Raw genomic sequence first — 18,095 nt, 5'->3', positions numbered from 1 at the left:
GATCTTGGGAGCTAGAAAGTGACATTAAAGTGACTGTGTTTTCTTCACTTACCTTGTATAACTTTGTGTAAAGATATGGTTATTCAGAGGAAAAAGAATCTGCTTGTAAATATATCCCTGAACTATAAGGTACTTGTTTAGCATACTCTGCTGAAGTATATTTATCAATTTGTTACACTGTAGAACTTGAACAATTGCTTTAGGAAATTAAAGCTGGCATTCTGCCATACTGTCACTATTCAGTGGTATCTTGCTCCTATGATTAGGAAGTTTTGTGGTATGTTGGAGCTGGGTTTTGGCATAAGAAGACTTAGGTTTCCACTACTTATTCCTTTAAAATTTTATTTATTTATTTATTTATTTATTTATTTTTATATTGGCATATAGCTGATTAACAATGTAGTGTTAGTTTCAGGTATACAGCAAATTGATTCAGTAATACATAAACATGTATCTATTATTTTTCGATTTCTTTCCCCTTTTAGGTTATTACAGAGTAATGAGCTGAGTCCCCTGTGCTATACAGTAGGTTGATTGTCTATTTTAAGTATAGCAGTTTATTTACTTATTGGGAAAGTCATTTAACCTAAATTGGACTGTAGACTCATCAGGGATGTGGAAGTGATAAGAATACCTGTATCATGAGTTCTCTTGGGAATCCAGGAGGTTCTAGTGAATTCACTTTAATAGTTCTGAAGCCCTTCCAAGCAGCAAAAGTCATTCTCGAATGTTCTCACGTATGCCCTTGCCATATCCCTTAAATGTGTAATGTCAATCCAGTTTTGCACATTACTGAAGTTTTCATACACGAAATAAAAATGTTTGTAGCTCCTCTGTTACTAATCAGAGATTGTCTAGAACCATTCAGTTCTTTTAACTTCAATTTTAACAACCTTTTTTAAAGAAAAAACATTAAATATTGTGTTCCATGAGCAAACTATAAATGTCTTTGATGGTTCCATCTCAAGATATCCCACTGGCAGCAAATAATAAGTCTTTGGTAAATATGTTCCAAGGAAATTCTGGGAAGAGAGTAACCAGAGTATGTGGCCCTGACCCTCATCCCCTCTTATCTTCCTCTACAGCAGAAGACATCCACCAGGGGAGGCAGGCTGGTAGACCCAGGAGAAGTTTTACATTTTAGTTCTAAGGGAAGAGCAGGCCCAGGATTTGGTTCTACGGGGAAAGGAGCCAGGTTACCAGTTGTAGAGAGGAAGTCATGTTTGTCCTTGAGGACAGACTAGATGTCCAGAATTCTGTACCTGCCAGAGTGGTCAGCTGACACAATTCCCTTTGGCAAATATTGCATGGGCCAAATTTCTATCATACTAGGAAGGCTCTCCCCATCCAGCTGGCCCTGGAGGGTATGGGGGACAATTATGAGGGTAGACTGAGTAGCTCCAAGCCCCTGAAATTAGGAGAGGGCTGCCACATGTTCCTAGGAGGTCCAGGAGCAGAAATCCTCTGCAGAGGGTGAACTGTTTGTCAACTTGTTCTCTGATGGTCAGTAAGGATGGACATGTCATTCTTTTCCTATTTTCTGGTTTTCCATTGTTCAAAAGACCTTGTAATTTAAGTGGATGCCCAAGGTTTTTATACCATAATGGGGCAAAGACAAGTTACAACTCAAGGGCTCTGGCGATCTGAGAAGGGAAGACCTAGATAATTGTCTGAAATAGACTGCCCTCACTGAAGTAGAGACAATGAAAATGTCAATTGAGATATTTCATCAAAAAACAAGAGAACTCTCAAGTGAGTAAAATTAGAGCACAAAAAGGGACTTCAGTTTTGAATTTAGGAAACATGGTCCATGACTTTAAAAATCCAAAAGATGAGTTGAAAAAGAAGACATATGCTGTTGAAAACAGAAATGGTGAGTGGAAGGTCAACAGAATGAGCAGATTGGCTGAGCTGACTTAGTCTCAGGCAGAATTAATAAAAGACACACATCCAGGATATTGCTGAATCTAAGGATAAAAAGATCATGTCATAAATTCTCACTCAAAAAAGAAAATTCACTTACAAAGAGAAAGGGATCAGACTAGCATCAGACTTCTCCTCTACAATTCTGGAAGCCCAACGATCATGACCAGCAGCAGCTACTTAGAACAAAAAGAGAGGAATGCAAACAAAGTGCTATTTATCTAAGGAAAAATTCACAAACATATTTTAAATAATCAAAATGGATTCATAACAGCAGCATAAAAATGAAGAAAAGCGAAATTATTGACAAGCACCAAATGATGCAATACATAAGTTAACATAAATGGTTAACGTCAAAACAAATTTATAATATATTTGCTAAATAATGATTTTTGAAAGAGAAGAGGCATGCTTTTATGTGAGAAAATAAAGCTAATAGCCTGGAACTAAAGTTCATCTCAACAGAATCCAAGAGTTCGGACTAAAGATGGGACACAGAAAAATGACTTTGAAAATTATATTTCATTTTGCTGAGCTGCATCAAAATGAGAAAGGGTTGGAAGACTACCTCTCATATTCAAATCTAATAAATCTAATAATAGAGGAATAAAGGCTTAACATAATAGGAATGAGAAAATAATAACTATTCACATTAAAAAGCATAGTAGAACTTCAAATTATTAAGTGGGACAAAGGGAATGATTAGGAAGTTAAGGCAGCAAAATATTAAGAAAAGGAAAACAGGAAATGATAACAAACCACAGTATATAAGAAATATAACATTGAAGGAATAATTATTCATTTAGTTATTTCACTAAATGTGAATGGGATGAAATCCTCTTCTCCTGTACAAGATTCAGGAAGGGTGGTCAAGTAATATGGACATACATATTTTGTTGGATGAATAAATTTATATGTGTAATTTCCTAGGTTTATCTCCCCAGATTAATTAATATGTCTACCATGCTATACAACCCCTTTTGTGAGTATAGCTAAATATTCTCTCGTGAGTCATCTCAATAGCAGGGGATCCCTGTGTCTGCCCTCTGTGGTGGACCTTGCTGTCCATGGATGAGACTGTGGGCTGTGGGATGCAGGGATCACATGGATTGTGGAGTCAGGGAGCCCTTGATCCCAGTTCTGTCTCTGCTTTACACTTGCTGTGTGGTTTTAGAAGAGGGACTTTACCTTAGCGAGAATCAGTCTCCTTACCTAGTGATGAAAATGTTGATTGTGGACTGTGGTTGTAAGGACTATATTTGTTAATGTATTTAGAATTTTTGGAAATTTCTAGCACATAACAGGCACTCTGTGAACATCAGCTCTTTTATTTTGTCCTCATTTTCTGTGTTCTAGGCTTACCTAATACATCTTCCCAAACACAATTCACAGAGTGGAGTAAATCATGTCATCTAGGCTTAGCATAGCCAGGAAGAATATGGAAAGACAGAGGATCACAGAGACTCCAGAACTCTTCCCACACCTTGGGTTGTTGTGGCTTGGATGATGCAAGGCATAGCAGAAAGTGCACCTGTCTAAACAATGATTTCATGCCAAATTGAATGTGTCCAAAGGCAGAATTTCCAATTCCGCAGTATCTATGCAAACTTCCTTTAATGGTCACCTGAATATTTTCTGTTTGGTAGTCAACTGGGTTCCATTTTTGAGCATAGCTTTGACAATAACTTATATCTCATAGTTATGATATTCCTTAGATGCCATTACTTGTTAAGATCACTGAATAACTGAAGTTTATCCCTCTCCTCCCTTTCCTTTGAGGTGTCTTTTAAAATTGTCATTTTGATTCATCTTTAAAAAAGCCTGTTTTGGAATTTTAGATTAGTTTATTTCAACAAATATTTAGTGGATGTTTCTTTCGCATTGGACCCTATTAAAAGGAGGATTTCAAAAGAAAACATGGACTCTGTATAAAACTCAGAACATAATGGGAACATAAGCAAGTAAATAAACCAATTCATTATAGAAGGTGCAAATATGTGTAGAGAGAGACCCGGGGTGCTAGGCAAACATGAATAAAAGCCTTTAGCTCAGACCTGGAGAGTTAGAGAGCAGGTGATCTGTGAGCCTTGTCTAAAGAAGGCTTAAATTCAGGAAGACAAAGTGAGTGGAGTGGAGCAGAGAGATAGGAGGGGTAAAGAAGCGGGGCAAAGGCAAGGCAGGCATTGCCAGCAATAGAGGAGTGGAATAAAAGGCCAAGGGTTGTGGCTCTGTAGAGTAGCTGTGAATGTTGATGAACAAGGAATTCTTACTAGAATCTCATTGCATTGACTCTCCCAAAGGCCTCAGCTCCCAGGTTCCTTGACTCTTCAACCAGAAGAGTCTGTGATTCTGACTCCATCTGACAAAGTACCTGAAATTTTGCTTTGTGGGGACATGTTCCCCTGAAGAGAGAATATTAGAATCTCTGAAACGGGTAGAAGCATGTGCACCTTTGAAAGCATCATGTTTTTTATTCTCCCCACTGAGAATCACTACAGTCAGTGGACTTCTCAAAGACTCATGCCCCTCCATCTTTAAAAGCAATCACTGAATAGATGCATCTCCCCCAGTTGTATAGAGATCGTCTTCTTAGGAGTCCATAGACTCTACCTCCATTCTCCTGGGTCCATTCTCTTGGCCACCTTCCAGTTCATAAAACCTCCACTCTGCTAGCACCTTATACTTTCCCCCATATGGTTAAAAATCTTTACTGTCCAGGGCTTACTTATCACCTCCTGTAGGTTTACACTCCCACGTCATGTGAAAACTCATGCATGGTCACAATAACAGATTTTAGGTTCTTAGATCAACTTCCTGGACTAAAGTAGCAAAATAGTTACTCAATTAGAATACTCAGTGGCCATAAAAAATCTCTCCTCCTTATTTTGAGGTGTCAAAGTTGGTTTGTTTAAAAGTAAATTTTAAAAAGTTGGGGGAGGGGAGAAAAGAAAAGTGGATTTTGTTATACTGGTAATATTATCAAAATTATATATGCTTTTATGCAGCTACTGTCATTTTTGTGCACAGAAGGTTTTCATTAAAATGTGTGTGCACGTGCACACATACACACACACACCCCAAAGCAAAAAAGCAAATAAACTTTTCTAATATAAGGCAACATTCAAAGTACGGAAACATCATGTGGGCTTTACAAACCATGCATGGATTATTTTTAAGAAGAAAAAAAGTGGGCTTTTTAAAGTTAACAATTATAATCTTAATATATATCTAAATCTAATTATGTAATTCTTACAGCATTCGTCTCTTTGTGGGAGGAGCACACAATTTCTCTTTCTCACGTATTTCAGCAACTGTTCATATGCTCTGAAGCATCAGATGTCGTTATCAAATACAATTTTTCATAAGACTGGAGTCAATTTCATCATAGTTGGGAAAAATAGTTTTGTTGTTGTTTTGGTAGGGCCTGTCCCCCAGTTATTTCTTTCATCTCTTTAATGTGACTCTAGTTAAGTCTGCAAGGGTAAACCATTAGTGGTCTCTCCTGCAAAGCTCTAGAAGCAGGGTTGGTAAGTGCTTTTATTTTTCCACTGGACTGTGCTGTTGTGATTTAATAAAATGGGAGATTTGTTCCTTTATTCATCCTGGCAACAGAGAACAGTCAGGGGCACGGAAATTCCAACTCCAAGGGCCCTGTTTCTTCTTTCATAGGCTTCTATTTTTCCTGATTTCTCATCTTCCAGCATCCACATTTCTTTCCCTCTGAAAACCCCATTGTTTACTTTACAAACCATGATCAGTCGGTAAAATCTTCAGCTTGATGGCAGACCAAGCTGTCCCTGAATGAGCAGAGCAGCTGCCCGCAACCCCACGAGGTGGAGGTGGCTATTACAGGGGACAGTTTTCATAGGGCTCACAAGAGATTATAACTTTATAGATTGGCGTGAGATCTGTAAAGCAATACTGATTCTCAGATGTTGGAATGAAGAACAAGGAGATGCCGTGAGTAAGTCTAGGCTGGAACCACTTTGATTGTAAGTCTTCTTAAACTCAGAGCCTCAGAACTCCCTCTTCACTTTGAGATTCATAGCGGTGGAGGTGAGGCTGATGGTGATTGCACTGATCGGTGATGAAACAAGATTTCAGGGGAGAACGAATCCTTATTAAAAGAAGGGATATTCTAGGAATTGGGGAAATTTTCCAAGGCCTCTTAGCTTGTCACATAACTAAAAGAATGAATAAATAAATGAATAAGAAAAAATCCAGGTTGAAGGGCAATTCAGTCAAGCTACCCTAACATAGCCTGTATTTTTATCTATTCGAATGTGTTTGCCCCGGAGCCAAAGAGCCAGCTGTGTTCTGCTGGGTGATGTATGAAGCAGAAAGAACACTGTCTAATCTTTATATCCAGTTGAGCCTGAAGTACCTTGAGATGGGGAGGAAGGTGGTACATCTCACTCCCACTCAGGAATTATTATTCATGCAAGAATCACTCATCGGCTCTTCTGGTAGCCCTCCCTAATTCCATTAACCCCTCAACCACTAGTTGGTAAGCAGGAGAGGCTTGTAATCTAATTAAAATCAATTGGTCACGTGCCAATTAAGCAGGGGCTTTCTGAGTTTTGTTTTATTTGGAGGGGGTGACTGTGTTTTATTTATTTTTATATTTCATCTTTGGCAGTAGGAGATATCTTCTAACTCTCTTCCCATAAATTTCTTTCACTTTTAATTCATTTTGGAATAGTCACCTGTATTGGGGTTAAGTGCTTATGCAAACAAAGGAATGTCACAAACTACTTATTTAGTGATCTCCTTAGGTAGAAATTCTCACTGGAAGGCTTCTCTACCTGGGCAATTTAGCTTAGTCAACATCACTTGGTGTTTATGGGATTCCTAGAAGTTTTTGTTGAGATGTTTTACTTCCCCAGTCACTTGACAAAACACCTACATAGAACCATTGAGCAATGATTTCAAAAATGAAATCAAGGGCCTTCCCTGGTGGGGCAGTGGTTGAGAGTCCACCTGCCGATGCAGGGGACACGGGTTCGTGCCCCGGTCTGGGAAGATCCCACTTGCCGCGGAGTGGCTGGGCCCATGAGCCATGGCCGCTGAGCCTGCGCGTCCGGAGCCTGTGCTCTGCAACGGGAGAGGCCACAATAGTGAGAGGCCCGCGTACCACAAAAAAAAATGAAATCAAGTGCACAAGGAATTTAACAGAGGGCTCCTTGCCTTTGACAAAGACCAAACTGAGAATAGGACATGGAATTATCTAGATCGTTATTAATCATTTTAATATTGCATTTACTTGAAAGTGGAGTACCTTGAAATAGTGTCTACAAGGAGTCTCTGTAGCATTGGTACAGTTAAAAAAGAGAATGAGGGCACATCTATATAGTGAAATAAATTAAAATTCCAGAAGAGTTGTTACAGTGTACTCAGTTTGCTAAACCAATAAATAGGATTGCAGCATGTTTTTTTTTTTAACATCTTTATTGGAGTATAATTGCTTTACAATGGTGTGTTAGTTTCTGCTTTATAACAAAGTGAATCAGTTATACATATACATATGTTCCCATATCTCTTTCCTCTTGCGTCTCCCTCCTCCCACCCTCCCTATCCCACCCCTCTAGGTGGTCACAAAGCACCGAGCTGATCTCCCTGTGCTATGCGGCTACTTACCACTAGCCATCTATTTTACATTTGGTAGTGTATATATGTCCCTGCCACTCTCCCACTTTGTCACAGCTTACCCTTCCCCCTCCCCATATCCTCAAGTCCATGTTCTAGTAGGTCTGTGTCTTTATTCCCATCTTACCCCTAGGTTCTTCATGACCTTTTTTTTTCTTAGATTCCATATATATGTGTTAGCATATGGTATTTGTTTTTCTCTTTCTGGCTTACTTCACTCTGTATGACAGACTCTAGGTCTATCCACCTCACTACAAATAACTCAATATCGTTTCTTTTTATGGCTGAGTAATATTCCATTGTATATATGTGCCACATCTTCTTTATCCATTCATCTGTTGATGGACATTTAGGTTGCTTCCATGTCTTGGCTATTGTAAACAGAGCTGCAATGAACATTTTGGTACATGACTCTTTTTGAATTATGGTTTTCTCAGGGTATATGCCCAGTAGTGGGATGTTTGATCCAATTGTGATGCAAGGTATTAAAGACTGCTTAAAATGCTTAATAGGTGCTAAAAAGCCTGTAAATTTCATAGCCATCTGTAGATAAGAACTTGTGGGAACTCAGATGTTAAAAGTGCTACATGGGTTTTAAAACTATGCTGCTACTTTCCAGCTCACCAGCCACCAGGAACATGGTGTGCCCGAGCCACGCCATCCACTGTCAGGAGGCGAATGGCAAGAAGGAAGAGTGGACCACCTCCCACTTTTGTTAGGGATGCCACACACCACTTACTGCTTCTGGGGAGTAGAAATGACAGATTCTTCAAGAGGAGTTGCTGTTCCAAATAGAATATGTTGCTGCATTAGGAAATAAAATGGTACTCTTGACTAAGAGTATGAATTCTGGAGCCGGACAGACTTGGCTTATATCCCAGTTCCATCCCTGTGTGACCTTGGACCAGTAGCTTAACCTCTCTGTGCCCCACTTTCATTATCTATAAAGTCACGATAGTAGTAGCACATATCTCATACAGTTATCATGTGGATTAAATGAGTTAATATTTCTAAAGAGCTTAGAACAGAGCTTCACACATAGTAGTGCTGTTTTTTAAACTTTTTACTTTGGAATAAGTAATGGCCTCAAGATCTGGACATATATTATTTTTGTTGTTGTTGTTCCTGATTTTTTTTTTTTTTTTTTTTTTTTTGCGGTACAAGGGCCTCTCACTGTTGTGGCCTCTCCCATTGCAGAGCACAGGCTCCGGTCGCACAGGCTTAGCGGCCATGGCTCATGGGCCCAGCCGCTCTGCGGCATGTGGGATCTTCCCGGACCGGGGCACGAACCCGTGTCCCCTGCATTGACAGGCGGACTCTCAACCACTGCGCCACCAGGGAAGCCCTGTTGCTGATTTTTTTTTTTTTTTTTTTTTTGCTGTACGCGGGCCTCTCACTGCTGTGGCCTCTCCCGCTGCGGAGCACAGGCTCCGGACACACAGGCTCCGCGGCCATGGCTCGCGGGCCCAGCCGCTCCGCGGCATGTGGGATCCTCCGGGATCAGGGCACGAACCCGTGTCCCCTGCATCGGCAGGCGGACTCTCAACCACCGCGCCACCAGGGAAGCCCCCTGTTGCTGATTTTTAAATAAATGTTTTGAATTATTAAACATTAAATAAATGTTTCGATATGCCTTTAGCTCAAGTCCCACCTCATTCGTAAAGGGGCCAATCCATCCCTCACTGATCTCCTGTATCTGTACTGGGAAGTGAATGAATATTTGCTGATACAACATGCTTGGAGTTGGATGTCTGTTATTATTTATCTATTTCACAATAAACCTGCAAAGTGGGTATGATTAGTTCCATCTGACAGTTGTGGAAATTGTGGAAAACCTAACTTCACCTCTTCTCTTAGTCTTAGTTTGAGCATCTACAAAATGGGGACAGCAATACTTCCTTCTCAGGACATCTGACTAAAGTGACCCATAAACCATTAAATCACATGACTTTACAGTTCGGAGATGGAAATATCACTGCTTTGTATGACAAATGAGTCTAGCTTTCTGGAGTATCAAGTAAGCCAAAACAGTCACTATTTATGGAGGGTGCCTATAATAACTAATATTTGGCTTTTCTGGCCCCCAGCTGGTCAGAGTAGGTCAAGGTGTAGTTACTTGCCAAGGGCTGCCATGGCATTCCTCTCAGGCAGCTCCCTCCTCCAGATGCAGCCCTGCAGTGATCCTAAGAGTAGCCCACAAAGGACTTCTGCCCTCAGGCAAAAAAAGTTGCTTGGGGAGGAGTAGGGTGATAACCATGAATTCTGTCCATCAAATATTTCCAGTCCTTCTCTCTACCGTATGGTGGGATTAGTACTTGTATCCTTGAGGTTAGGTGTGGCATGTGATTGCTTTCGACTGTGAAAATGATAGTTGCCACAACCCAGGAAGGTCATAGAGATGAGAAAGAAAGAAATCTTGTTGGAGGCCACTCGCCATTGGGTGTTTTTTAGGACAGCGTAACCTAACCTATCCTGACGGATACTAGTGGGAAATGAGTTCTTCAATGAGGTGTACTTGGAAGTTCTATAACATTAAAGTAGCTACTTTTGAGATTGGTCAGTTCAAGTTGAGGAAGTGGTTGAGGATAGGGAAAAAGAAAAGAGAGAAGGTAGAAAATAAAATATACCATGACAACCAGCCAGGTATGTCATGGCCAGTCTAGCTTGAGAGAGGTTCCTGGTTCTTTGACAATCAATTGCCTTTGATACACGGCTGCATGCTTTTCCTGTAGAAGCCACCTATTCTCTTGATCTCCCCACACGCACACATACACACACACACTTTCTGTTAATATCAGAGTAATTCATTTGGAAAAATAAAGGCCATGTGGCGGGCAATGAGAACAGAACAATGAAAAACATTGATAAATCATTTCAATCTGGTCACAGCAAAAGAGAGACATGGGAAAGAATTGCTTCAAATCACTGTTGCCAAGAGGTCAACCTCAAGTAGTTACAGAACACTTAAGAGTGTTGAAGATTGTTTAAGATGTCCATAAATTGGGATGCTTGTTATCTCCCATTTTCTGTAGTGTATCAGATGTAGCCAAACTTTTAAATATACAAATGAATTTTTAAAAAGAGAAAAAGAAAGACAATGAAGAGAGAGAAAGAGAAGGGAAGGAGGGTGGAAGGAAAAGAAAGGAGGAAGGGAGGGAGGGAGGGAGGGGAGACAATCCCCTTGGTGTCAGAAATGAAAAGGGAAGTTAAAGCCAAAACACAGATCTCATGACCTGATACCATCAGTGCCAAGAGGGATATCAGATATCAGGGCTCTAAGGAATTTAGCTTGAAAGCGTGGCCTCAGCCCTGTGTGAAGAGGAGAATTTACATAAAGCCAGAACCCTTGAGTGATAGAACTAGAAAGATTCTCCCCATCAGCACAGGGGAGTGACCTAGCTGCGTTTCTCTGCCTTGGGCTATGAGTGGACAAAAAGTCTCCCAGGAGAAATTGAAAAACTAGGCTTGCATGCACAAACTGTGGGTGTGGCCTATAATTTTCGCTACATGAAAGCAACAGGACTTTCCTCAAGGGTATAAATTAATGTAAAACTGATGTTGGACCAGTGAAATTCCTGGAGTGCCAGCAAGAAACAAATGTGAAGTTCTCTGTAGCAAGACTTCCACAATTTCCAGCTATTAAGGTTAAAAAACCCGATTAAGGTGAGCTTGCAGTAAAAATTATAAACCACATGAGGGAATGATGGATCCTAAGACACTGAGATAGTGGAAAAATCCAGAAGTGACTTTATTATTTTATTTTTTATGAATTTATTTATTTATATTTTTGGCTGTGTTGGGTCTTCATGCAGGCTTTCACTAGTTGCAGCGAGCGGGGGCTACTCTTCATTGCGGTGCACGGGCTTCTCATTGCGGTGGCTTCTCTTGTTGCGGAGCATGGGCTCCAAGCACGTGGGCTTCAGTAGTTGTGGTTCGCGGGCTCTAGAGCGTAGGCTCAGTAGCTGTGGCTCACAGGCTTAGTTGCTCCACGGCATGTGGTATCTTCCCGGACTAGGGCTTGAACCCGTGTCCCCTGCACTGGCAGACAAATTCTTAACCACTGTGCCACCAGGGAAGCCCCAAAAGTGACTTTAAATAAGGATGTTTTAAGTAACTAAAAGAGCATGGAAGCCACAGGGAGGAAATTAAAAACCCATTATGAACCAGAATAGGCATATTTGAGAAAAATCCAAATAGAACTTCTAGAAACAAAAAAATAGTCATTGAAATTTTATGAAACCTAATTTGTTGTGTTAAACATCTGGATTAGACTTAGCTAAAGCACTAATGAACAGAAAAACATATCTAAGGTAATAATTCCATATGCAGCCTGGAAAGAAAAAGATACGACCAATGACGTAGAGGCTGAGACCTAAAAAGAGAAGATTCAGAGGAGTAGAAGCAGAGAAAAAAGGTAGTGGTGATCCTAGGATATTTAACTGAATCAATGATGACTGAATATTTACTAAATTAGATGACAACATGAACCTTCAGACTCAAGAAGCACAGTGAGTACCAAGCAGGATAAAGAAAAACAAATCCACCTATTACTCATCTTGGGAAAACCACAGAACACCAAATACAAAGTGATGAATAGAACCTACAAAGGAACAACATTGATATGGAAAGTAGATTTCTCACCAGCAAAACAACAGCAGGAAGACAGTGGGAAGAATAGCTTCATAGAACTGAGTGAAAAAAAAAAAAGCAGCTTAGATATTCACTTAGGCAAAGACTGGGAGGTTCCCATCCACGGAATGAGGCTGAATGAGATATTTTAAATTAGGTAGAAGGATATTAAACCCCGAAAGAGAGAGTGAGATGCAAGACAGAGTGATGAACAGGAAATTGTGAGCCAGACAGAATCTTGCCTGGGATGTGAGGCTGGTGGGTGGATAGGGCACTGGGTACGGGGGGGATCTGGGTCGGCCTCCATCTCTCAGAGGAGAGGGTTTGAGCAGGGAGAGCAGTGGGACCTCAGCTGTCCCCAGAGGACATCCTTCTTCAATTTTCCAAAGGAGGTTTAACGAACCCGTGTCCCCTGCATTGGCAGGCAGACTCTCAACCACTGCACCACCAGGGAAGCCCGAAAAGTGATATTTGAAAATAGAAAGTAACATTATCTGTCATTTACTAAGAGCTCCTTGTGGGTCAGGTGTTTAGCTAAACCCTTTGTATGGATCATCTCATTGAATCCTCACAAGATAGCTGCCATCATGGTTCCATGTGACAAATGAAAAAATTGGGGCATCAGGAACTTAATTGACATGGCTGGAGTGACATGCCAGCAGCACAAAGCCTGGCTCTCCTCTGGGGAAGAGCCATTCTTAGCCCCCTTATCTGTATAGGGAGGACCCAGAAAGCTCTCAGCAGGGTTGAAGTACAGACAGAATGCAAAAACCAGTGTGAAGAGCTGGCACAGCACAGAGCCGTGACACCGTAATACTAGACTGCTTTCGAATAATCATCTTTAAGGATTATTTCACCGGAGCTACCCCACATACTATTTAAATGTATCTGAACAACTGATCACTCTGAATGTATTGATTCTTTATGAGTGCGTAGGTGTCCAGCCATATAAAAGGAGTCTTAGAAATCTTATGTGAATGGTGTCAAATCATGTACTAACGCTGAAGTGTCTGAATGTCACAAATTCAGCTACTTAACTCACCCTGTCCTGTGTGTCTAACAAAGTACTGAAGGCTACACACTTTCGGTAGAATGCTCAATATTAAGTGCTCCACTTTACATGTTATACACATCTTAAAATGGCATATGCTGGGAAAGATACTTGGGGGAAGGGAAGGGTACAGGGAGGTAAATAACCACCCTAAACGATGATGGATCACTCTCTGCTTAAACGCTGTTGCATTAATTCAAGTGACATTTTGACAATAGCATGCTGTCAGTCCAATGGTTTGACCTATACAACAACCTCTAATTATTACTAATTAAATAATTAATTATTCATAAGAGCACGTTCCATTAGCATAGCAGAGAGGTGTTGGAATATGAGTTATATGCAGTTTATGAATCTTCAGAAAATAGATTCTTTAATAAATTAATAAAGGGGCTCTGGGGTTTCATTAAAAGGTGGCTGGAGGGTGTGCTTGCCTGTTTCCAAGGAGACCACAGGTGGTTCGTTGCTTTTTTTTTTTAAGTTAAACTTGTTTGGGCTAGATGATTTTTTTTTTTCACCCTTTTCTCCCTGCTCTGTCCTCAGGCAGAGAACGGAACATTTTAATGAAACCCCTGTTGTCTTCATATCACTTTGATCCCCTTGTGTTCTCTCCAGTCTACACATTGGCCAGTCGGATGAAGGGCTTCACATTTTCCCCCCAGTATTAAAAACTGTGGCCTGCCCTCCATGAATAAACAACATTGCGGAGGAGGCCAGTGAAGAGAAAGGCAGAGCAAACAAAGGGATGAAGGAAAATGCATAAATTCAAATGACATGGGCTTCATTTACCCACTTAATTACACTGACTCCTGACTCTGTTAGCCACTGTGATTATTTTTCCAGTTAAGCCTGATTTAAAGAACTTAGAGGAAAAGAGGCTCATCCATTTTTTTCCCCTCAACAATCTCTTGGCCACATGGAGTTCCACGACTTCGTTATCTCACCATAATAATGATCATGGTAATATTAATATCTTCCAGCACTGTTCACTAAATAGTGATAAAAATAGTAATATTAATGTTTTCTAACATCCATTTTTGAAGCTCTGGGGCGCATTATAAATTCTGTCTTTGTTTAAGCAGTAGGGAACCCACAAAATATCATTACAGTTATCATTAGAACTCAAGGGCACAGTCCGGAATCTGAAGCCTAAGTAGGGCTATGTCAGCAAGCATTCCAGAGCCATGGAGAGAGCAAAAAATGAATAAAATAGAATTTTTTATACTGTTTCAGCACTTGACCTATTTTGGAAGAGATGACTTTTTTCTTCTTTAATATATATATATATATACCTGCTGATTTCTTCTCACAAAAGATAAACTTGTTTCTCTGAAAACAGCCACCATGATCCATTCAAAGTCACTAGAACCCATTTATTTTTCTCCCACCGTTTTCCCTTTCCTCTACAAACAGGAGGGGAATTGGATCCCCACCCAGCAACAATGGTCTGCTTTCTATGGTCCAGGAGCCACACCTCTCCATACCTGGGTGGCACTTAGTCCAGGTGAGGGATGGCAGACAGAACAGGAACCCCTCCCAGGACTGAGCTGCACAGGAAATGCTGAGTACATCTTCATTACTTACGGAGCTTGCTGAGGGGAAACAAAGATTTCCCTGGAAACCTGTAAAGAAAATACTCTTAAGCAGTGGGCTGAATTTTCTGACATTCCCTTGTCACCGTCTCCATATGAAGAACCAGCTTCGAACTTTACAGTGGCCCTACCACTCTGCTGATGGCTGTCAGCCACTAGGAGACTGGAAATCCCTCTGCGCACCTGGGGGGTGGTGTTAGCTGACCCTTCCTTAGTCCCACACTGTGTGACTTTCCTCTTCTTTTCCAGGTCCCTGCTTTAATGGTTTTTCTTTTCTTTGCTTTTCTTTTCCCTTATTAATTTATTTCTCACCTTTTAAATTCTCTTCTTTCTCTTCCCAAAACATACACCCTTTTCTCCTGTTCCACCTCTGCTTCACTCTCCCATCATTTTTCTGCCTGCTTGTTTTTCTGAAGCTGTCTGCTAAGTGGGCAGTTGTTTTTTATTTTTTTTTAATTTGGCAAAATATATAGATGGCACCATTAGTTTATAGTGTCTGGACTGGAACATACAATCAAGAGAGGTAAAATAATATCAAGCCATTAAAGTTAATTACTAACACAAACGGATGTTTACTAATACTTATGATAGGAATACGAATCAGTTTAGGAAAATATTATCAACCCCATAGGCATCCAGGGCTCCACTCCCCTTTCTCAAAAATGAACTCAAGGAAGATTAAAGCCCTAATTAAACACATACTTTATTTCTGTATTTAGTTTTCACAAACGACATCCTTTTAATAAAAATCTGACATTCTGGCATCACTCACATGCCCAGAAGAGTCAGATAATCAACAACAGTTTATAATAACACTGCACCAGAATAATTAATAAAGCCTGAAGTTCAGTGAAAAGTGTTTCCCCAATAACACAATGAGGAGGTATTCATTTCCACATATGATATTTAGAAGGTTCGAAGCTCTGAAAGTTAGAGAAAGAAATTGCGTTTGAGGGTTTGCCATAACTTTGCCCACTATCCAATTTGGTTTCCTATTTATCTTAACTCTTGTTCTTCTTTGTTTCCTGTTCCACATGATGAGATTTGCTCCTCAAATTTGCTGGCTTTCAAAAGTACAAAGATCCTGTACCAAATTCAAGCCATGTTAACGTCAAGAGAAAACTGGCAGTGTTCTATCTAATGATTATTTGCATTCTTAAATACAGATAATTGCCCATTAGCTCCAGCTTTGTAAAGAGAAGGGAATAAGTGATCTCTTGAAATTCTTCCTAGGCTTCTCCAAATCCACATTAACCTACCAGCCTTATGGCAACGTCTGTGCAAGCCCACTGAATTACTTCATTTCTAGAAAATCAAAGCAAGACATCAATAAATTTAATTTGTTCATACAAAGGGCTGAAAACATGAAGTGAGCTTTTAGAGACACTGTCTTTACTTATCTAAGCTATCAGTAGTTACTAATATTAATTAGGATTTATCATTATAGTCTTTCCATCCCTTAAACCTTTACCAAGTGCTGTGAGGAAGGCTACATTCTGAATTTATTTGCCGACTTAGAAAACGAAAATGGAAGCAGAAATGAAAGCCTGCTGTCCTTTAGAATGCTTGATTCAGAAGCATGTTTGAAACCTACATAGGATCTTAAGATTGGCCTTGAAATCTAGTCATCAATCTGCTCCTTAAAGCAGATTTATTTTGCTGCTCTCAAGGCTGCAAATTCTGTATATTCTGAAGACATAACAACAAATTCTGTTGTCTTCTGACTCCTATGGAGCTGCAAGCAGAGAGTTGATGGGAAGCAAAACCCCAACGTTCGGATTTTCCCTCCTGCATGGTGTAAATGGGGTTGAATCACGGACCTTCTTCAACTCCTTCCCCCACCCCTCCCCCCGTTCCTTTTTCCTATTTCCTTCCCACAGATACACATGCTCATTGCTCCAGTAGAATGAGACAGTCTGGATGGCGTGGTCTCTTATTGTGCTTCTAGAATGTCCACGTTTAACATATTGTTGTACACATAGCAATACATTTTTGTTGTTGAATAAGTGGGTCAAATCAAGCCTATGGAACAATGTGGCACAAGTACATGTGGGTACAACAGAGGTTGTTAAGAAAACATCACCCTTGCCAAGGACAAAGGCAGCCAAACTTTTAAATCAAAAGCATTTTATTTCGGACTCCGGCATACTCATTTTTGCATTCTATTCTTCTTTGTGATTACTCCCTCACCCGCTCCCAGCTTCTAGGTTTTCTCAGTTTATAACTGGAACCTCTCCTACCATCACCCTTCATTCACCTCTCCCTGTCATGACCACGCCCCACTTTCCCTAAGATGACCTGACTTTTTGTTCCGTGCAGTCATACATGTTCTAGATCACATCCCCCCAGGAGCCTTCTCCAAGGCATTGACCTCTCTGGAAAAGATTATGTGCTACTCTTGTAATGAATCTTTTTTTTTTTTTTTTAATTTTTTTTTGCGGTACGCGGGCCTCTCACTGTTGTGGCCTCTCCCGTTGCGGAGCACAGGCTCCGGACACACAGGCTCAGTGGCCATGGCTCACGGGCCTAGCTGCTCCGCAGCTTGTGGGATCTTCCCGGACTGGGGCACGAACCCGTGTCCCCTGCATCAGCAGGCGGACTCTCAACCACTGCTCCACCAGGGAAGCCCACTAGAGTCTGATTTTAAAGAATGCTTTGTGGCTCAGATCTTTTCCATCCCATGGATGTACATATTTCTAATGGATCATATATATGCACCCTCTCAACACACATACACACACACACACACACACACAAACACACAGACACGCTCACACCCCTATGCAGCCTGAGAATCCTTCTCAGCCCAGCATTCTGGGCAGCCACTTCCCATGGGTCAAAGTAGTCCTTGAAATGTATTCAGACTAAAGCAGAGTAGTGGAACCGTTGGCACTATACAAGTCAGTGCTAGGACTTTAACGTGGTCATAAGGTGCTCATAAGAGTAGGATCTCAGGCTCTCAGTAAAATATCGAAGAACTTGTTGATACCTTTTTGCTTTATCCCTTCCCTGTGGACCCCTCATTACGTATATGATTGCCTTGCAGCCTAAGTGTGGATGATCTAAAGATTTGACATCTTCTAAAGGTTTCTAGGTTCTAGGTTAATGATGAATCCAGCTCCAGCAGCTCTTGGTAATGTCTTTCTCCTTGGGGTCCTTGCTATGGTCACCTCTAGTCAAGGCTATTCTTGAGAACTGGGACAACTGGAGGACAAAATACATATTCTAAGCCCTCCCTAAATTTTTGGGAGGCA

This window comes from Mesoplodon densirostris, chromosome 10, assembly GCF_025265405.1.
Source record: "Mesoplodon densirostris isolate mMesDen1 chromosome 10, mMesDen1 primary haplotype, whole genome shotgun sequence".
In the NCBI taxonomy this organism is placed as follows: Eukaryota; Metazoa; Chordata; class Mammalia; order Artiodactyla; family Ziphiidae; genus Mesoplodon; species Mesoplodon densirostris.
This window is presented reverse-complemented; position numbering follows the sequence as displayed.